The 23851-nt window shown below is 34.5% G+C and overlaps 1 pseudogene; it reads left to right on the top strand.

Annotated features, from left to right (window-relative positions):
• The window catches only part of LOC105088264 (centrosomal protein of 162 kDa-like), a 76351-nt pseudogene that overhangs the window by 33786 nt on the left and 18714 nt on the right, over positions 1-23851 (top strand).

Below are 23851 nucleotides of genomic sequence, written 5' to 3'. Positions count from 1 at the left end.
TTTTATTCATCTCCAATCCATATCTGTGCCTGTTCATCTTAATATTTGGGGCCCCTGCCACACAGAAATTCAAATCAGAAACCACAAATCATCCTTAATTCTTATTTTTCCTCTACCCCATATTTTAGTCCTTCTGGATATCCATTGTTTCTGCTTCCAAACTATATTGCAAATAGGTCAGTCAGTCTCCATCTTTTCTGCCATCATGCTATGCCATACCATCACCACCTTGCAGCTGGTCTACTCAAACAGCCTCATCATTGGTTTCCTGCTCATGTGACTCTTAAGTCCCTATCCCATGATGTTTTCTATCATTACATCTGCTCATAGCAATTATGATAATTTTTATGTAAATATTTGGGTTTAAATTCTATATATTTATTTATTTATTGTCTATCCAAACACATAAGCTCTACAGAGGTGACTTCATACATTTTAGTTCAGTAGCAGATATAAACATTTTGAATAGTGACTGATGTGGAGTAGAAGGCCAGTAAGTATTTTTTTAACCAGTGACTGACCTACTTAAAGACCACAAGATAGAGGTACAGTTACACCCTCATGCACACACACCTGCACACATTCCACTTCTAGGGGAAAAGTATTTATATATTTTGCATGTACCCATTTCTCAGTTGAGTATGCATCACTTTACATTTGAACCACATCTATAGGAGAGGAAGTTTGCTCTGGGAAGGACTAATTGATGCTGATTTTATCTTGATTTTTAAGAATTACAACTTGGTCAGTTTTTGTTGTTGCTAGTGGTGATGATAGTGACCTTTTTCCTAGCAAACAAAACCAGCGATTTACTTACATCATTCTTGTGACTCAAAAGATATCTTAACTGAACTGGTTATTTACTTGATAATTTGTTGTCAAACAAATGTATATTTCATTTTATACAGGAGAGAACTGTCCAGTTATTTTTATGTGGATTTTAAATAGGAACTTAGAAACTCTTCCAAAGTAATACTGAAATAGGAATGTAGACTAACTGTATATAACCACCATTTTTGAGTGTGTAGCTATTGGAAGAAACTGCTGAAAGCATAAGTTAGGGTTTAGGTAGAACCAACATGGTGAAATGGCCATAGGCTATGGCATGGAGGCATCCATTTGAGAACAGTTTTGTAAAGTGGTAGAGAAAGAGGCCAGACTGCAGGGCTTTACAAGTAAGTTATCTGATAAGAAAAAAAAATGTGGTGGATTGGCAGTAAAAGGGAAAACAAAAATGGGATGGAAGACAGATGGAGAATCAAATACAGCAGGAAAGGAGAGGGAAACACTCTCAGTGTTTGCAGACAGAAGAAAAGAAATCTAGTTAAAGTGGAAAAAATTAAATTTGGCAGTGAGGAAAACAAGAACCATACCACTCAAAAGCTTAAGTGCCTTCCCAAGTTTTGCATAATAATTTGGATTTCAAAAAATGTCCTTACACATATTGTATCATATGACCCTCACAAAACTGGATACACCTGAGTAAACTGAGACAGGTGGTTCTATTCCCATTTCACAGATTAGGAAACAAGCTCAGTTCCTGGGGTCATGCAGTGGGTAAGTAACATAAGGGAGAACAGAAGTTTTCTCACGCCTATGTTTTTATACTTTCCAGTATACCATGTTGACACTGTGGTGTTAATCTTTAAACAGAAGGAGATTGAAATCTGTGAGGAAGAGAAGCATTTAAGGCAGTGATCCAAAAGAAGTGGTCTCTTTTCCCTCCCACCCACTTAAACTATTATCACATTTAAGTGAATTTCAGTAAGCCAGAAGTTTGGAAGGAGATGACTCATGAAGAAGCATGGGTAGCATTAATTTATTTTTTAAATTAACTGGTCATACACCATGTACAAGTGTCAGAGATACAGGTGAATAAAATAGTCCCAGCTTTGATAAAGCTCATTCTCTAGTGGAAAGGATCAGCTTTTAATCAAGTAAGGAAATTAAATATTTGAGTACAAACTTAAATATGAGGCTGCGTCAACAGTACTATAAAAGAATGTTACATGGGGCCTTGTTGAGCCTACAAGGAGGGGAAGTGTTTGCTTTATGAGAGGATGACAGTTGATATAAACTCTAAAGGAGGAATAGGAGTGAAAAATCTGAGAGGGAGTAGTACTGGAGCCTTTAAAGAAGGCTCTTACATATGAAGAAGTCAAAGGATCTGGTATGACCAGAAAACTTCTAGTTTACTAACATTTGTGTGCACTGAATTATAATCTACATACAGAATTCTTTCATTTTAAATAGTTATGCAATAATATTGAGCCATATAATTCTGATTCAATAGTTTTCTCAAGTGATGGCTTAAAAACAGAGAACAGAAATGACTGCTATATAATATCAATTTCTGGTAGAATTTACTTATGCACATATATATAATAGTAGACTATGTATAATGATATATGTAATAATATTCTTGCAAAGGTCTCAAATAGTGTTTTGCACATGATAAGCAGCCATGAAGTAATGATTAGCTACTTTTTCAATGTATGCTTATTGAAAACCTAGTAAGTATAATATGTACAAACACATTCCTGGATGCTGTTGTCCTCTATTTGACCAAAAAATGGTCAAGGGATGCTTAAAGGAATATATCTTAGCATGAAAAATCCATTATCATATATGTTTGATGTACTTATAATCTCTAGATTTATGCAGTCCTTTTTTGCCTAAGCCTTAGGTAGGGCAGGACAAATCCATTTTTGCAGTGCCATAAGTGGTGAAAATATTAAAATATTCTTTATCTGTGCTGTCCCCAATGGAGGTCATTAGCTACATGTGGCTGCTGAGAACTTGGAATGTGGCTAGTGCAACTAAGACTTGAATATTTTATTTTAATTTAAAAATCTACATGTGACTAGTAGCAACTGTACTGAAGAGACACTTCAGAGGGATTCAGGAAAAGACTGAGTTCCCACTGCAATACTTTTGATACATTTGACATGAACTTGATATTTCTTGTATCTGGTGGCCTGGATCTAATTGAAAGAGATGTTTTCTTAGTATGAGTGAGAACTTACTTTAGGTTAAAAAATTTAGTTGTGAGCAGAAGCACATTTTCCCAACTCACTTGTGGAATAACAACTGAACTTGTTTATATCAAAAAAAAAATCTGCGAAACCATGTAGATGAAATTGCACAGAAAGTGATTTTTTTAATGACCCAAAAGAGTAAATAGTTTTCTTTATGCTTACTGTTTGAGTAACAGCCACTTACCAAAGATAGAAATCATAAAAATAAATGAAATAAATTTATCTTATAGTAAACATTCAGAAAAATCTAGTGGTCATTTAAAGAAGCAGATGGGAGATTGTAGTCTGTGTAATCTGTGGTCAGCCAACTCACTTCTCTCCATCATATTCAATATTTAGAGTCTCTAAGAAACATCCTTTCTATCTAGAATATTTATATTTAAATGTGAATGCATACAATTAATGTGTTCATTCAAAAGTTATAAAAAGAATATATAAAGTGGAAAGTATATTTCTCTTCCCTGGCTGAATGATAGCTGCTAGTACTACTGCTTAGAGATTGTATTTCTATCAATTTTCTTGTTTTGTAAAATTTTGGAGGTACTTAATTTACTCTTTCAACATGTTTATTGAATGTCTATTATATGCTAGGCATTGTTTTAAGTACTACTTTACAAAAGTGGAAATAAAAAGCAATTAAAATTTTCTTTAAAAATTACATTCTAATGGAAGGAAATAGAGAATAAACAAAATAAATAATAAAAACATGTGCTGTATTAAGTAGTGATAAATGCTATCAGTTTTTAAAAGGGTTTTAAATGAGGTGAAGGTGTTGAAAGAGGAAAGGGAATAAAGATTGCCTCAGCTGGGGAAGGAGTTTACATTATAAATAAAATGAGCAGAGAAGGACCTTCAGAGCTTTATTTTCATCAAAGACATAAAGGAAATGAGGGAGCAAGATATGTTTAGGCAGAGAACTGCATGTGCAAAGATTTTAAGGTAGGAGCTTGTCCAGTACCTTCCAGAAAAGCATCTTTACAATCTGGCTGGAGCAAGGATCACAAGACAGAGCCTTTTTATGCCAAGTAATTAGTACACCATCTAATGATAGTTATAGTATTCTATGTTGTGTTTTTTTTTCCATCAAATGTTTTATGTCTTTAGGTTTTGAATAGGGCCTCCATGTCTCTGATACCTGTCATCTCTATTAACTACACATTAACTTCAGATAACAAAATTACATATTAGGGTCTGATTATTTCTCTTATGGAATGTATTATATAATACTTACAAAAATAGCTAAGCCAATTTCTGTTCCAGTGTTCTGTTCAAAGTCCAAGTTCAGTTTGTAATGTAAGATTCTGTCCTATATATAAGACAGATTGTTTTGCACTGAATACAGTTTAATAAAAACTTAACAAATTTTAATTTACTTGATTATAGTAGCATTATTGCCATTATTTTTATAGAAAAATAAAAGACTTATGGAAGAGAACATTTCACTAATTTAGTTTATTAATGAGGACATCAAAGTCTAGAGTGAGGTAAAATGATTTGCCAAAGACACATAAATGATGATAGTTACTCTAGCATTATTGTGTTTATAACATGTGATAGCCATTGTGCTGAATACAGGCACTATGTAATTTTAATCTTCCCAACAATCTGAGAGGCAGTCATTATTACTGTTTTACTAATGAGGAAACTGAGGGAAATAAGTTCTGTAGAGTAATGCAGCAGATAAATGGTACAGCTGGGATCCTATTGAGGTCTTTTTATCTCAGAAAGAACACTGACAACTGCTACACTCCTGGAGTTACAGGGACAGGGATATCCTATTAAAAACACAAGAGGCAGAGAGGTTTCTGGGAAAGAGGGCAAGTTTTCACTGTGATCAGATGTTGGATTGAATTTTGCCTCCACATAGCTGAATATTCTGGGGTAAGCAGTGTAACTTTCAGTATGTTTCTAAGTGTGAATATCAAAGGACCAAATTACAGTCCCATATTTGCTTATCACGACTTTGACTTTATCCAGTATGGGTAAAAGTTAGAAGCCATAAAGCTTCCTAATTTAGTTTGTGAGTACATTCTTACAGAGTAAATAAAAGAAGCTGTTCAGTTGAGATGAAAACCTTTATATGCTGAAAAAGAACATAGATTATTATATGAAAAATAAGACTCATAATTTAAAATGAAAATTTAGTGCAATGCCAATAGATAACCCAAGGTATCTGCTTATTTTAAGGTTAGAAGAGAATATTGAAATTAGTAAGATGTTCATTAATTTGTCCCATATTATCTGCTTGCTTTTCACTTTTTTTCCACATACATTTGAAATTTTACTTATATTCAATGAAGAAAGTCCATGTTATCAGCATGGATCATTATGTATCAATGTTGTAAATGGCATTTAAAAAGTAACTATTTTGTTTGCACATGCAGAGCTATAAACTGCCCAGTTAGGTTCATAATAGTCACTCAGTATTTATACTGCAACTAATTTGATCTTTTTTCAAAGTTAAAATAAATTTACTTTTATGGGTAAAATAGCTTTGAACAGGCTACTAATCTGAAGTTGTAACTGCTTTTATTGTGCTTACCAAGAAGCAAAGTTTCAGTTACCTTGATTGCTGTATTTTGCCAAACATTTTTTTAACCTATTCTTTTGTATATGAAAATGGTATGATTTACCCACTATGAGTAGAAAAGCTTCAAGTTATTTTTACATTATTAGTAATGAATTTACAATAAGCATCCAACCTCCCACACCAAGACTGCTGGACAACCAGCTGAGATTACAAAGTGTAAGCTGTGACTAGGGATCAGAGATTACTCTGTGTAAATTTAATTTACCCTTATGGAGATTAAAAGCTCATTAATACTTCATTCTTTCCAACTGAGATAAAAGTTAGAAGCAATTAATATTTGAAAAAATATTTTCTCCCATTAATTTATTTTTTTCACTGTGTAATCTGTGTTGGTTCCCTTTTAAGTGTTGATAGAGTGTATTTTAAAATAGAAATCTACGGACTATATCTTAGGTTTTGTTGTTATTGTTTTGGATTATTATTCCCTAACAGCTTTTATTCCCTAACAGTTTATACAGCAACTTAAACAACAGCAATGAAACAGTAGCATCTAGGTGTTCATTTCATCTGCTTTCCAAATGAAGTGACCAAACATTTCAAGAGGATCTAGAGTTTTCCTACAAGGAAGAAGTGAGAAAGCATTTTTAATCATTAAGTCAAGAGAGTTTTGCCACTTCTCAGTGACAAAGACATTGTGTACTAGCTGCTTTAGCCTGAAGGCAGTTTATTAGTTACACAGATGTGTTAGAAATAGGGCTCCTGGCAGTGTTCAACATGGCTAGTGAACAAGTAAGTGCAGTTTTTATGTACTTCACCAAGGCATTACATTATTCTTACCAATTATTATATGCAAGTAAAATGTAAATCTCTGTGGTTATACAGCTTCTTTATATCCAAACATTATTCATAAAGAAAATATTCATAAATGGAAAGAGATGGTAAATATTGGTGGAAAACAGCCAAAGTTTTTTGTTTTGCTTTAAAACTCTGACATAATTTGAAATTATGGTATATTACTCAGTCTTTTCATAATAATAGCATGTTGACAAATGATACAGTGAATAGACAATCTGTAATGCTACAAACCAAAGATTAGGGAGACTTTTGTATAGAGTTAGAATCATTCTTTCATTAATATCCCTCCTTGTTAGTACATCAACTCTTTTGGCTCAATATGCAACATTGCAGATTTTTGAATGATGGTGAAAAATGGAGTAAATAAAATTACAGTGGCCCTAAGAGAGAATGTTTTTATAAATGCTTTAGTAATATACTTCAAACACTAGTAAAATGGGAATTGAAAAAGTGACTAATTTGTAATTAAGGCTTTTAGAAAGTAAAACTTTTTGACTACTTTTGATATTCCTTTTCCTTCATAGTATAGAATTGTAAAACATGTCTTGAGAAAATAACATGCAAACTTTTTTTTTCTCAGTGAGAATTTATTTTTTCCAGCTTTACTGAGGTACAATTGACAAATCAAATTGTATTATTTAAAATGTGCAACATGATGATTTTATATACTTATTATATATTGTGAAAGGAATCCATAGTTAATTAAAAATACCACCACCTCACATCTTATCTTTTTAAAAAATGAGAACCTTTTAAGTTCTACTCTTCTAGAAAATTTCAATTAAATACAGTGTTATCAGTTATAGTCCCCAAATTATACACTAGGTCCTCAGACTTTATATTATACAGACTTTATTTAAGTTGGAAGAACTTGAGACAATTAATTAAACTGGGGGCAAACTGGTGACACCATGAAGATGCTTTGCTCCTTCAGAAAAGTTGCTAAGATCTAAACTAAGTTTATTTTCATTATGTGAGGAAGCAACCTTCAGAGACAACAAACTACCTTCTGCCTTGCTCTAAGTTAACTAGAATTCATGTCTCTCTAAGACAACCCTTAAATCCTTCTTACTTCATCTCATTTATTGAGATACCTACGGAGACATATAACCCCCAGCTCTTTCTATTGTGACCCATATTTTCAATATATTAGGTTTGGAATCTCATTAATGTCAAGTGTATCCTAATTCTGGCCTAAAATAAAATTAAGTTGTTTAGCTATTGGAAAAGCTATGATTTAGCCACAGCCCTGTGGCACAATTTAGAAGAAATTTCATAGCTACAATTTATTGAAGGTAGACATTGACCTAAATGCCTTATAGGCACTGCATTGTTTACTTCTTACAATAAGCTAATTTATCAGGTAAATAAATGCCAGTGTTTACCCATTTTAGAGATGAGGAAATGGATATTTTGAAAGATTAAGTTATTTGCCTGAAGTTACACAACTAATTATTGGCAGCGTTGAGATTAAAATATTATAAACTCTGCCTTATTGTAACTACTAATATCAAATTTACTGTATTTTTTTTTACAAACTGTATTATCCAAAATGTAATCTACATATTTTTAATGCAGAAGCTTGACTGTAGACTTATTTTAACACTGGAGCATTAAGTCACCAAAGTTTGAATATTTTAAATAAAAGTATCTAGCATGTGCATAGTTTTTACATGAAGGGAATAGAAATTAACTGTGATCCACATAAACACATATAAAATAAAAGTTTAATCTGATTGTTTGAAATAATTTTCTGCTACCTCTTATTCTTTTCTTTTGATTAAAGTAGAATGTATACATAATATAGAGAAAAAAACTTTTTTAAACTAAGAAGTATTTTATCTTAATTTATCTGAGAGTTATTTTACTTCTTCACAACTTACTGTCTTCACTTGTATTCACTTGTCTTCAAATAAACTGATACTTGAAGTAAAAAATTTCACAATACCTACACATAGTAAGCACATGATAAATACTAATTACTCAGTTGATTACATATTATCAATTAGAGTAAACATTATGTGCCAAGTGACTACCCAAGGAATTCTAGAAATCAGTAAACATTTTTATGTAGTGCACAATGCAATGCTTTCTTATGTGTTACTGTATCATTATACCTTGGGTTGTTATTGTGCTAATCACTAGGGTTGTAAAAATAAAAATATACAAGAATCTCAAATATAACAAGAGTTGCAACCAAGTGAATCACCTCACAAAAATATGTACGAAGTTCAGAGGGATGATCTTGAAGACAGTGAAGGATATTAGAAGAAGCCTTATAGAAGAGGTAATGCCATACCAAATTCCTACTCACCCTAGAAACCAAACTGGTTTTGAGGTTGAGTAGGAATTTGGCAAAGCCATATACAATTGAAACGTGTGTGTGTGTGTGTGTGTGTGTGTGTGTGTGTGTATGTAAAATTACTGTGTGTATGTGTAAAGTTATGTTGGGGGCTGGAACGACCTCCCAAGATATCCAGGTCCTGGATCCTGGAACCTGTGAATGATACCTTATAGAGCAAACAGGACTCTGCAGATGAGATTAAATTAAAGATCCTGAGATGGGAGAAGGTACCCTGGAACACCCTCATGAGCCTACCTGTGATCACAGTGTCCTGATAAAGGGGAGGCAGAGGGAGATTTGACTACCAAAGGGGAAAAGGTGATGTGATGAGGAAAGTAGAAACTGGAAGATGTGTCTTAAAGATGGAGAAAGAGCAGAAGCCAAGGAATACAGGCCATTGGAAGCTGAAAAAGGCAAGGTGATTGGATTTTCCTCTCAGCCTTCACAAGGAAGCATTCTTGCTGATAATTTGATGTCAGCTCGTGTATCTGATGATTTCCGACTTCAGACCTCCAGAACTATGAGATAATGAATTTATGATTTATTAATACCAATAAGTTTGTAGTAATTTGTTACAGTGGCAATAGGAAATGAATACAAGCATGAACTCTTACACTGAAAAGCCTCACCTGAATCACAAACCTGACTTTAGCTCCAGAGCTTATCTTAGACTCACTTATCAGCATTATAAATTTGATTGATGTTATCATTCAGGTGCTCACCTCATATATTTTATGATCTATATGCATTAAAGTCACTTCTCTTTGTTTATAGTTCAATCTGCAACCTGACTTAGAGTTAAAAATATGCATTTCTATGTTCCAGGAAAGACCAAATGTCCCAGGGTTCTTTCTTTGGAAAATTACTGAATTCATATATAATGTAACTTTATTTCTAAGATCCTTAATGAGTCACATGCTTAGATTTGAATTTCAAAAATAAAATTTATCATCAAATCAGAAGAATAAAATAGTGAATGAGAAGTGGTAAGAGGACCAGTGAGAAAGAGACTAGATTACATATAGAAAAGGTTTGCCCTATTTGGGAGCAATAAAGACATACTCCAAAGATATTTTGGATTCAAAATCAAGTCTGTGATTGGATTATTGGGGGTTTTGGAGCCAAAGATAACTGTGAGACTTATAACTTGGTCAACTGAATCATGAGGTAACTGAGCTAGAAAATACATGTGTAGGAACAGGTATATAGATTTAAAGCTAAATGTAGGTTTCTATTGGACATCTACATGGAGACTGATATTTAAAAATGTAAATGGAATGCAGTAGAGAAACCAGTGTGCCTGAATAGATTTTGAAGTTAAGTGAAGCCACTTGGAGGTCTTTGGGAATAGCATGCTCCCAAAGAGCATGGAATAGGAAAGAGTTCCAGTTCCAGAATCCTAAGAAACATAAACATTGAAAACTCTGCATATAGATCCAATGAGAGAGACTGAAAAAAAAAAAATCAAGGGAAAGAGCATAAAGAAATGATGATGTTGAACCCAAAGGAAGAATTCTGTACAGATCTGTCTTCTCTTGCATACCAGAAAGAGAGACAGTAGAGATAGGTGATTGCAAAGCAGTGTTGACATTCTGGATGAGATTATAATTCATAAATATGTATATGTTTTTCTACCAATATTTGAGTTAATGGGGTTAAAAAATCAAATGTAATGGGAATATGTACATCAAAAAGTGTACAAACTTGCAGGAATTTATAAAACGCTTCATATGCTTTCCCTTCTGTACTTTAGGGTATTTATTCTAAATTTTATTTTATTATAATGATATGATAGTAAGTGCATTTAAACCTGGCCCTCAATTACCATGAGGCTTAAAAATAACTACTAATTCTTTGTGATTAAAAACAAATTCTCAGCCATTTGGTTTCATAGCATTCATGCATATTGGTGGGGTCTTCTCACTGCCTCTAATAAATAATATGCTATTATTTCTGGTTAGAGGTCAGGAATTTTCATTCTCTGGAAAATGAAATTAAAAGAGATGAAACACATTTATACACACTAGACACAAGGATATCAGTTGATCTGTGAAATGTGAAGTTTCTGATGCAGTCATGAAGAAAAAGACATTTAGAAAGGAAAATGTAATCTACTTTTGCATGCCCTTTTAACTTGGTCATGGTGTCACTGTGGTAATTACTCATGAGTAGTAAGGTTATTGATCTCCATTTGAATAAAAATAAGGAGCCAGACTTGTTTATATGAAATCAGAAGGCATTCTAAAATTCATATTTTCCTACTTCATATTTCATAGATTTGGAGATTCTTTCATTTGATCAAAAGGCTAACAAAAATGACTGTTTTCTGTAAGTTTTATTCACATACGTAGTTTAATTTTAGTAGACCCTGCTTTTGAACTAGTCTTTCTTACTAACCATAAATCACTGCAAATTGAGCTGTTATAAAATATTGAATCAATTTTTATTAATCTCCTCTAAGGATATAAAAATAAGATATTTCTTTTCACCTTTTGTCTTTTTTTTTGGTGCATAGTCAGTTTACAGTGTTGCATCAACCTCTGGTGCACAGCATAATGTTTCAGTCATACATATACACTCATGTATTTCCTTTCATATTCTTTGTCATTATAGGTTACTACAAGATATTGAATATAGTTCCTTGCATCCTTTTCACATTTTTAACATATTTATCACACCAAACTTTGTATTTCCATGTATGAAGGACTTAGATCTTGTTTCCAGTGTTGGACCATGGCATTCTAAAGAGCCAGACACTTCTCAGCACTGTTTCCCCTCCTCACCAATGATTTGGGCAGCAGCAGTTCAGGGTTCAGTTCAGGATATGTGGTGATTCTCTCAGAGATTTCACTATTTTTTTCCATCAAGGCCCCCTTGATGCACAAGCAGTGGCTGTATGACTTCAGTAAGTGTCTCCTTTCTTAAGATATTTAAACATACTTTACTGAATTAGAGACTATTGATAGGTCCCAATAGAGTGGGTGGTGAATGAAGAGCATCTCTCTTTGGCTTCCAAGAAAGTTTTATAAAGATGTTTGGTTTCCTTCTCTGACTTACTTTCTGGTTAGATGATACACTGTGAATGGTGGTAGTTCTGTCCCTGCCTATGATGGGGACGATTGGCTGCTAGTTTGTTATGATGGCTGCTCTAAGCTAGTGTTATAGATTCTCTTCACATCCAGGATTTGTCAGTAACTATTCATGTAAATTTGGGGAAAAATTTTATTTTGTGTACATCAGTTTTGTCATTTGTAAATGGGATGGTAGTACTTATGCATGAGTAGTTTAGAGGTATGAAACAGTGAAAATAAAGTGCTTAACACACAGCCTAAGTTAACAGCAGGCATTTAGTAAGTAATAGCTATACAAATTATTATATAATGATATGTGCATTATATGTTATATAAAATTATATATTACTAGTGATTTATGGAAATGTAGGCCTGACAGGTTAATCATGGATGAAGCCTCCTTTATTCCTCACTATGATATTTTTTAATCTTCTAAGCCCAACACCTGGCGTAACTGAAGACAGAAACATAGTAAAGGCTATTGTGATTGGGTCAGTTGACTATTTTGATTCTACTTTCACAGCATATAATACAGTATTCTGATATCCCACCTTTTTTAATGCAGACCTTGGGAATGATTTCAGCAATTAAAAAAAAAAGAAAAAGAAAAGTCAGGATATGTGCTAACATCTTTAGGTTCATGTATCATTGACTGAAGTCTACAGATAATTGAGCATAGTTTACATGCCAGAAAAGGTTGCAGGCACTAATATCATGCTGAGTGTTTTGTGAAATAAGTCACCATCATGTGAAATTAAAATCTTTTAATGTAATAGTACAAACTGGCCTACCATCATTAACAATTACTAAGGAAATTTACAATCCAACCTCATGAAAGAGAGAAGAAAATACTATTGAGCACTTATAATGAGTTATGCATTTTCATTTATCTCAATGAACTTATTTATTAAAAACTGTAATGTGATCTTTTATACATTAGATGAAGTAACAGAAAATCATAGAAGTTAATGAACTTTTCCAAAATTGCACACATAAATGAATAGTGTACCTGGAATTCTTCCCAATATAATATTTCAAGTTTTAGACATTAAACATTAACATAACCAAATTAAAATATGAATTTGTTATTATTCATTTTACATTCATAAAATGCTTGTAGCCAATTCATGACTGTTAGAAAATAGAATCAAATAGTTGGATATTAGAGATAGAAAATGTTTTGCAGGGAGAGATATATCATATCCCTTCTTTTTCTCCTTTTTTGTAGCTTCTTTTAAGAGGAATTAGGAAAACAGGATTTTAAGATGTTTATCAGATTTCTAAATGACATCTTATGTCTCAAGAAATAACAAAGCCTTAGAAATAGTAGAATGTTATTAAATACAAATGCATCATAATTAGTAGTGTAACAAAATCATGCTTCTGATGTTACATATTCTGAGAGTGATTAAGTTTTTCTTGGCATTATATAGTCTGTTTAGAGATTTATGTTGTAAGACACAAATTTTTAGTTTTAGTTCTTCTACTAACTCCAACTGGTGACTTAGGAAATAGACACATATGTAGATAGATAGACAGCTAGACACACTAGCCTCCTCCTCGATTAGATACATAGACACATAGACAGAGAGACACACTACCCTCCTCCATTAGATAGGGACATATATAGATAGATAGTCACACCAACCTCCTCCTCTATTAGATAAATAGATACACAGAAAGACAGGCAGAAAAGCACACTAGCCTTCTTCTCCATTAGATAGATAGCTAGACAGACAGACTAACCTCTTCCTCTTCCTATGTTAGTTATAAAGACAGACACAGACAGACAGACAGACATACTAGCCTCCTCCTCCTACTCAATTAGGTAGACAGATAGATAGAAGGATAGATAGATAAATAGATAGATAGATAGATAGATAGATAGATAGATAGATAGATAGATACAGACAGACAGACAGACAGACAGACACACATACAGACAGAAACAAGAGCCTCCTCCTCCTCCTCAGATAGACACACACACACACACACACACACACACACACTAGCCTCCTTCTCCTCCTCAAGTAGATAGACAGACATACTAGCCTCCTTCTCTTCCTGTATTAGATAGATATAAAGACAGACACAGTAGCCTCTTCCTCCTCCTCAGTTAGGTAGATAAATAGACACACTAGCCTCTTCCTCTATTAGATAGCTAAACAGATGCATAGATAGACTGAAAGACACATAGACACTAGCTTTCTCTGCCTCTGTTAGATTGATAGACATACAGATAGATAGACAGACAGACAGACTAGCCACCTCCTCCTCCATTAGATAGACAGGCAGGCAGACTGACTGACACACACTAGCCTCCTCCTCCTCCTCCATTAGATAGACACACAGACAGACAAAGACACACTAGCCTCCTGTTCCATTAGCTAGACACATATATAGGTAGATAGACACACTAGCTTCCTCCTCCATTGCTGGGTCTGTGATAGTTCTATTTTTAGTTTTTTTAAATAACTTCCATACTGTTTTCTGTAGTGGCTGTACCAGTTTACATTCCCATCAACAGTGTACTAGGGTTCCTTTTCTCTGTATCCTTGCCAGCATTTGTTATTTGTAGATATTTTGATGATGGCCATTCTGACAGGTGTGACAAAATATCTCATTGTGGTTATGATGTGTATTTTTCTGATGATTAGCAAAGTTGAATGTCTTTTTAGGAACCTGTTAGCCATCTGTTTATCTTCTTTGGAAAAACATCTATTCAGATCTTTTGCCCATTTTTTAATCAGTTTTTTTATATTGATTGATAATACATTCTTATAACTACCACAAAGCCCAATACACAGAAATTTGCCAGCTCTCCCAGAAGCTCATCCATGTGCTCTGACTCAATCATAGCCCCTTCCCTTCCTTTAAATAAGTCTTTTCCTTTAAGTTACTGTTACAGGAATCACTTCCTTTTGTTTATGATTCTCTTACCCAAGTATGTCTCCCTACGTACTAGTGTTTAATTCTGACCATTTACAAAAAGAGTTCCTTGTAAGTCTGTTTTGGTCTACAAATTTTTTTTTTATATCTTTCTTGAAATACACCTGTTTGATCTGTTTTTCATAGTCTGGATTTGACTGATTGCATACACATGGTACAATTTAGCACATTCATCCATCCTTTTTACTTCCTCAAACTGGCAGCTGGATCCAGAGGCATGATTAGCCTTGATTTGATCCTCTGTGAGAGTGTGGTGTGTTATTTCATAGTCACCTAGTGTCTCGTCTCCTTTTTATGATGTTAGCAGCTATTGATATTTGATGCCTCCATCAATTTATTGGAGGTTGAAAAGTGTTATTAGTCTTTGAATTCTCTCATTTCTTTTTCATTTACTAACAGAAATAAGTTTATAAAGAGATGCTTTCCCTTATTTGCTATTTGAATCCTTAGTGCTACAATACAGTTCACTTAGGAAAATTAGTAATGGTGTATTATTCCAGCATTCACTAGTTTAGCTATTAGGACCATATTTGAAAGCCAAAACCCTAAAAGCTGTTGATGATAATTAAGACCCAGCTATAATTTAAATTTTTTTAAATTGGTGAAATAAAAATTTGTCAAGCATATCAAGAGTACAGATTTTTCCAAATAACGTAACAGCAATTATTATACTTGACCTTCTTATACAAATGCCCTTTGAGGTAAAGCTTGTAAAAGCTATTCTCACCATTGGTATTTTTACACAGTAGAAACTATACAGCAATAAGAATGCATAACAACAAGTTATGCATCTTAAATACGTAGTTTTTCATTGGCTACTTACACATCAATAAGGGAGGGAATGTTTCTATTTTGTTAATTTTTTCAGGCCCTTTGCCTTTCCCATATAAATGTACATTAGAACAGTATATAAGCATAGATATATGTTGAGGTAAGCCTACTCTTGTGCATAAGAAGAAAATCATGCTTGTCTTAGATATATGGTTATGTAGTCTTTATATGTAAATATTTATCTTTCTTTCATACAGATTACATATGATGTAAATATTTTATTAATGTAACCATACAGACTTCTCTATATTCCTAATATTTTTTTCTTCTGTGTTATTCCAGTAGTTCTGCTTGGCTCATTAGACTCTGTTGCAGAGGTCAGCCTTGATGAGCAGGACAAAGCAACAGCTAAGCCAAAGGCCCCGCCGGGTGTGACTGATAATGAAATGACAGGGATGGATGAAAGTGAGAAACTAGCTGTTCTCTAAGTATGTCAGAGTCTGTGACTAGTTGACTTCATTTCTAGGGAAATACATATAATACATAATATACATAATAACTGTCAACAATAAAACTTTACATTTCACATTTTCTCCCTCTTTCTGTGTAAATAATCTGAACTTGCTAATGGTGACACTTAATGCTAGCAGTCTCAGTGAAGTGTGTTTTTAAATAAATACTTTTTAAAAAAATGAATGAATGCTGTTGGTACAAAGTATAGTACTGTAGATGAATATTAACTAATTTTCTGTGCCCCTAGAGTATTCAGTTAAATTTGCCATGTGTAGAAGAATTGAGACTTTTGGGCTTTTCCATAGTTCTCTCTGTATAGGAAAAAGCTCACATCCCCAAATTCTGAAATGTCTAGGACCATCCAGACTTCACCAAAGGTTGTAAAGGTCTTTAAGACAATGCCTTTTCAGACTTTTTTAAAAAGCAGTGGAACCCTTATCTCCAAATGGAATCTTAGATAGTACTCTCTTTACAGATAAAAATGATATTTTATCAGTATAAATATAAATGTTTACATTCATGACATTTACTTTAAAAATTAGTGACAGCAATTAAAACAGACCACTACTGTTAAAATTGGGAGTTACAGATATTTGTTATATTCTTATATCATCAGACTTCCAGTATGTTTATATATTTTGTTTTTGTTGCATAATATAAAAATATTCTTGGTTGATCCCTTAAATAGGTGCAAATGGGAACTTTTCAGCTTTCTTTGCAAGTCCCAGTTGACTAGTTTGGTCAACTAAACCAATCCAGACTCTTGAAAAAAAGATCAATAGAAGTGATAAATCACTAGCCAACTCTGAACATCTGCTTGCATTTTATTTTTATTTTATTTTGTTTTTTAAATTTTTTAATCAAACTGTAATATGCTTGTAGAAGAATTCATGTATCATCATAGTGCAGATGATGAATTTTAAATACTGAACACAGCCATGTAACCAGCAACCAGATCATAAAAAACAAAACATGATCAAAAGCACAAAGTCCACTCAGATCTCTTATTTCTAATCACTGCCATTCCAAGAATCACCATCTAGTTTTATCCACTTCCATTTTAAAATGTAAATATAAAAGTTAATAAATTACAGAAGAAATTTTCCATCAAGACACGTCACTCATTTACTTGTTACCACCCAATTGAATATTCTGCCATGATGAAAACGTGTGCTGGGCAAGTTCTCCTCTGTCTCACCACTGATTAAGTACATGTCACGTATGTGCTGTGATAGTCAGTCTGCTTACACTGTTCTCAGTGAGCAAATATGAGTTCTTGTAAAAGACCAACAGAGCTACAGCTTTTCTAGTCAGTGACCATTATGGGAGGTTCATGTACGCACAGGATGGCCAGAGGAACTTGATTCTGTGATGTGCGTGAAAACAAAGCTGGAGACCAAGTTACCATGCTGGTGGTCTTCAAAATATTAATTACATAAAAGGCACATCTGAGTGTGCAGATTAATTTCTATTACAGTTTTTATGTTTTAAAATGAAATTCCAATCAAACATCTGTGGACCCCATGATTTTCTCTGAAAACTATCATTTTGTTAAACTCAATATGAAAACCACTGCTATAGATTATAAGAAAAACTCAGAAGTAAAAATGCTATTACTTAATTTGGAAGTTCAAGATTTGCAGATACTAACTACTATGTACAAAATAGATAAACAACAAGTTTCTACTGTATAGCACAGGGGACAATATTCAGTATCTTGTAGTAACCTATAATGAAAGAGAATATGAAAATGAATATATGTATGTATGTGTATGACTGAAATAAGCTGTAGACCAGAAATTGACACAACATTGTAAAATGGCTATACTTCAATTTTTTAAAAAGTCAAAAAATGTATTACTGAAAGAAAAATTCTATTAAGATGATCTGGGCAGTTGTATAATGCTAATTTTTTTAACCTTATTTCTTAAATGTTCTTGATTCCAAAATAATTTGATGAGTCACTTACTAGAAGAGTGTACAGTATGAGTTTATTGTTTTGTGGCCTTGGATTTGTATTCCCAGCCTTGCCAGTTAGCAGCTGGGTGACATTGGAAAATTAATGCCTCTAAGCCTGTTTCCTCTTCTCTAAAATGAGACCGTGGGATGATCAGCTGCGATAACATATATTGACTAGTATATTACTGAGATTCAACAAACAGTGCCAGCTGTGTGGTTCTCATTATGTGCATCAACCTCTATTAATAGTACAGATTATGTGAAAGAACCTGAAGGCATGCATATAAATTCCTATTGGCTGTAACCTGTTAAATTTACCTAGTATTTGAAAAATACACTTGAAAAATATTCAATCAGTATATGAACTTAGTTTAAAAATTGAAAAGATCAGTGGTTTGTTTTTTTGTTTGTTTGTTTGTTTGTTTACCATTTGTCTTCTGGGATTAAGCAGGCTTGGTTTAGGTGATATGTTGTCAAAGATTATCTTTTTTATTAATATGACTCATGAAATTCCTTGTGCTTTATTGTCTTTAAAAAGTTGATGACTATAAAATGAGGGCCAGATCTAGCCTTTTGCTTGTTTTCATCTGTCTCATGGGCAGGTGCTGTTTTGTGCTGTGGCTGTGTGACTGGCACAGTCACTGGATGTGACAGTATTCTACACATTGGGACCCTTGCCATTGCACAATAGAATTTGACACTTCTCAACTTGTAAGTGGGAAAAAAATAGGAAGCTTTTGACCTGTAATAATACACAAAATAATGACACAGTATTTTCTCTTTCTAATGTAAAAGGCAAGAAGTCAGCCCTTTACTTTTCTCTCTCTAAAATACATGAATAGAGTTAACATACATGACCCTGGGATTATTTTTAATATCCATTGGGTTAATGACTCAAATTAAGAGAAATATACCTTTCTCCTGCTGTGTTGCAGCCCCTGATGTCTCTCTGTCTTCCATTTCTAATTTCTGACTTTTAGGTCATTTGCTTTTCTGCGTGTTTGCTCTGCTGTTGCTTTATGCCAGAACCCCTTCTTTCTGATACCTCTCACCTGTTAAATTAGGTTGAGTGTTCAGTACTGCTCTGCTAGTTACCATTGGGATCATTTATTTTATCCAGACTAAGTGATACTTACACCCCCTGGTATTTCTGTAGAGGAGAAAACACATTGTGCCTTTTTCTTTTGTTCATAAAATCAATTCTGTCCTTCAGTCAGGCTACTGTGAGTCTGATCAATGGTTTAGGGGGCAGGCAAGATCTTTTCCCTAAAGTCCTACTGAATATCCCTGCCACTTAATTAGTGATTCTGCTCTGATGATATACCCTACTTTTTTGTTTTTAATTTATTTAAGCAACTCTATTCCTTTTTGGGCATGCTTCAAATAGCAGTGGTGACCTTGTTACTGAGTCCAAACTCATTCTGCTCACTGCAAAACAGGCCAGTAAATCTGGAGACAACGTGTTGGGGCAAGGAAAAGTGATTTTATTCAGAAAGGCGGCAGACCAAGAGGATGGCCAACTAATATCTTGGAGAGCCATCCTTCTCCAGTCAGAATACAGACTCCTTTGATACAAACAACAACAACAACAACAAAAACCACAGGGGAGGGGGTGTGGTTCATTGTTGCAAACTTCTTGATGCAGGAATTCTTTGTTCTTGCAGCCATCCATGTGTGTCCCTGTAAACCTCCAACAAAACAAAGGTTATTCTCTATTTTGCAACTTGCCATCTCTACATAAGTGCAGAAGTGCTAACATCCTTAAAGGTCAGAGCCCCAAGAATAGGCTCTCCTGTAGATTTCAGGCTAAAGGCAACATTGTTTCACAAAAGTTGCAGAGCTGGGAAGACTAAGCCTAGAAAACAGGGCACAGTGGTTAAAACTCAGAACAGATCCAATGTGGTGTCAGATTTGTTCTCTATTACAACCTCAAGCATTAGGTAGAAAGATAGCCTGTTGTAAGGCATTCTTACACAGTCACATGTAGGACTTGGCTACATCTTAAGTATAGAGTTGAAAATAGTCCCTCAGAATTTTATACTATGCAACTCACAGATTATGTAGAGGAAGAGGTGGCTGTATATACTGTTTCATTTTTAGGTATTAATTACTTAGTCATGGATACCAGGAGAAAAGGAGACTGGTCACCCTGCTCTTCTTTTTTCCCATTCTTCTACGACTCTTTTATTCTTTTCTCTGACTTTGAGAATTCCACTGTTATTAATGAAAGGTACAAAATGAGTTAAGAAAAGACATCAAAATCTTAGATCATTATTGTCATTAGGTCCTTTGAGTTCTTTTTTCCAGAGTTTGTTTCTCAGTGGGAAGGGGAGGAGTTTAATAGGGATGGAAGAGTGAACAGTGATATCAGGTTTTCTCTTGTGGATGACTGGGTGAGTAATCATGCCATGGCTAAAACAGCAGATCCTGGGAGTAGAACTGGTTTTGTTGGGGAATATAATTAATTCATTTGAGGTTGTGTTAGATGTGATTTACTTATAGAACAGTCTGAATGTCTATTTGGAAATTTAATATTCAGAAAAGAATTAAGGACAAAAGACATAGATTTGTAAGTCACATGCATATGGGTGATAATTAAGTGAAGAGTCTTAATGAAATTATCCAGCCCTCCTCCCTACAAAGAGAGCTTTTAAAAAAGAGGGTTAAAGATGGAGTCCTGAGATGAGCAATATACCATAAAAGATAGAGAAGTATCCATCAGAGTGGTGGGGAGAGGAAGGCACTGTATGGAAGAAACAGTTCCCAGGGAAAGGGCCATTTCAGATGTCTCACAGGGTGAAGAAAATTAAAACAGTTGAAGAAATTTAAAGGCTGGATTTGGCCCCTAGGGAATTACTTTTTTTGTTACAGCAGCTTTAACACAGGATATTGGAACACATATTGGATGGCAAAGTTAGAGGATTGAATTTCAAAGGAAGAAACACAGAAGACGAGATGCCTGGTGGCATTGGGAGGTAAAGAGAGAAAGAGAGTCAGAGGAGAGAGTGGTCCTTACAAAATTTTGTCAGTTTGAGAAATTTAGGAGTAGTTTTATCCAGTGCAGATGTTGGTTACTGATGGTAGTAAGAGACAGTAACTAGCAGAGTGAGATCTTACAATGACCACATCAGGACACATCTCTGCTTGCTGACAGGGGTTACTGAGCCCGCTGTGATTTCATGATGATGGGCTGTGCCACATACTAGCAAGTTTATATTTCACCCTGTCTTTATCACATACTGTCCCACAGCCTTGTTCACCATTTCTGGTAGATTAAGGGATAACAGTGTTTTATGTTTTCATGTATTTGTGTGGTCATGCTAGAGATTACATGTATTTCAACTGATGTTTCTTACGGACAGAGCAGCTGTGACATTGAAGCTCTGCATCAGATGTATTGTCATGTAGCCGTTTCTTGGGAAGATGCAGATGAGAAAGGAACTGAGAGTGATGCAGGGGGAAATACCGAGAGCTCAGTGAAAGAGCATCCTCAAGAAGATGAAGGGTCCTCAAAAGCATCTCTACCACGGAATGTGGTAAAAGCTGCTTCCTTTGAGACCCTCTCTGAACAGTTTCCAGTGTGGTGTAATTTAAATTCAATTTACTGTAGTGTTTCTCAATCTGTGAATTTATAGGGTTTGTTTAAATGGAATCTAGGAATCATTGGTTTAACTATAAAGTTAGAGCTGAACATAGGGTAAAATTTCAGTTCCTCCTATAGTATGTCTCCCAAAATTAAGAAATCTCTTAAGTATTTTCACATTATTTATGCTTTTCCATGAACTTATGCTACAGTTATTTTTTAAATAGAGAGCAGTATTTGGGATCAACTAAATACATATTGTGTGTGTGTGTGTGTGTGTGTGTGTGTGTATATACACCCATATTCATATATTTGATGTGTGTAGGGGGGAGGGAGAGAAAATATATAGATATATAATTCAAATATAAATACCTAAGAAGATTTTCTTGTACAAGGAGTTTACGGTGGGAAACTGGGATTATTATATGTGCCATTTTATTAATGTGTCAATCAGAGACAGTGTAATTTTGGTGGTAGTAGACCTTAAATTAAGCAGTTTACATAACATTTTTGGTTGCTGTTTTAACTTTTCTCCCCTCTTAGATCTGCCCATGGTAGAGGAGCTGATGAAGCCTATCAGAATAGATTCCTTTGGAGTTGATGGTTTTGATTTACAACCTGTCAGGTAAGAGTTTTTTGGAATGGATTGTGCAGGGTGTTTATTTCTTTATTGTTTTGTCACTGGAAACTTTTGGCATCATTTGTTCTGTGTTGCCATCCCTAGTGAATGATTAATGGGTAGCTAGTATGAGTCTACCTGTGAGACACTCCTCTCTTCCCTTAATATTAGTCTCTATCAACTAGTTTATCAAAATTCTTCTAGTGCTAATTTTCTCTTAAATAGATGCTACTAAAAATGTTAGTACCATTGGGTAGGTAATCTTAAAGCTTTTCACTGGAAAAATAAAGTCTCATCAGCTTTAATAGCTCAGGGACAGTTGATTCAAATGGTAAGAGAGAACATGGATTTTATTCTGTATATGAGTCATCCATTTGCTTCTTTTTAAACCAGTTAGTTTTGCACTTAGTCACAGACCAGCCATCATCTCCTAGGGTGAGTTCTTTGGTCACAAGATAAACAGGCTTTGTGAAAACGTTCCAGCTCCAGTAGCTTTTAATGGAAGCTTGTGGGACCTTGCTGTCATTCACCAGCACAGGGTACCATGTCACAGTAACCTTGTCATAAGACAAGTGTCACATCCATTATCTCATGAGATCCACACAATAAGTGGGTCAGGCATCTTTATCCCCATCATTCAAGTGATGAAACTGAGGTGAACCAACTTAGCAGTGGGGCTCTCACAAGAACCAGATGATGACACCTAACATTTTTACCACTCACTGTGGGCCTGATACTGTGCTAGGTTCTTTATGTATTAGATTTCATTTAATCTTACAGCAGCCCCATGAGGTGTATATATTCCATTATCACTCCCATTTCATAGATGAGAAACCTAGGCTTAAAGAGGTTAAATAAATTGTTCAAGATCACATGGCCTTTACCCAGCAATGCACTTGGATTGTCAGGTCTTTGATCTCTGTGAAATATTTCTGTGAAAAGCCTATCATCCATTCTTGTATTATTTGTTCATTTGTGTTTTCAACAGACAAGTTTTTGAGCCCCTCCTTGAACCCCAGGCTCATCATGAAATCCATGTGCAGTGATTTCCTGGCCTTCTTTGTATTGAGTGTGCTAGTTGAGAGAAAGTGATGTGCTGTAGCTTACCCTAAACCCTGTCTACTTACTGCTAAGTCTAGCGTTCTCCCCTGGTCTGCAGTGCTAGTTAGTGTTTTTACGGGGCTGATTGGGCTCCCTTATCACTGCTGTTTGGGGCTACACTTGGGTCACTGAAGGGATTTTTCTACACATCTTGTGTCTTTGTTGGCATAACTGACACAATTTTAATAATGTGAATTCTAAATAGAGATGTTTATATTTGTGTTTAGAAGCTGAAAACAAATATACTTACATTAAAGGCATAACAATAATTATAGGAATGTCAGTAGTAGAAAGTTGAATATACATATCCAAAACCTCTTTAGTAAACCATAGGATAAGTAATCCTAGCTGCTGTAACAAATAATCCTTAAAATTTTAGCAGTTTAACATCATCAATTACTTATGTCTTGCTCACATCATAATTCCAAGTGTCTCAGTGGAGTTGGGGGTGGGACTCTGCTCCACATAGTCATTTAGGGACCCAGGCGGCTTTCTGTTGTCAACACATGGTTTTGAGG

Source organism: Camelus dromedarius, chromosome 18, assembly GCF_036321535.1.
Source record: "Camelus dromedarius isolate mCamDro1 chromosome 18, mCamDro1.pat, whole genome shotgun sequence".
Taxonomy (NCBI): Eukaryota; Metazoa; Chordata; class Mammalia; order Artiodactyla; family Camelidae; genus Camelus; species Camelus dromedarius.
The sequence above is the reverse complement of the archived record's forward strand: the minus strand, read 5'-3'. Positions and strand labels throughout refer to the sequence as shown.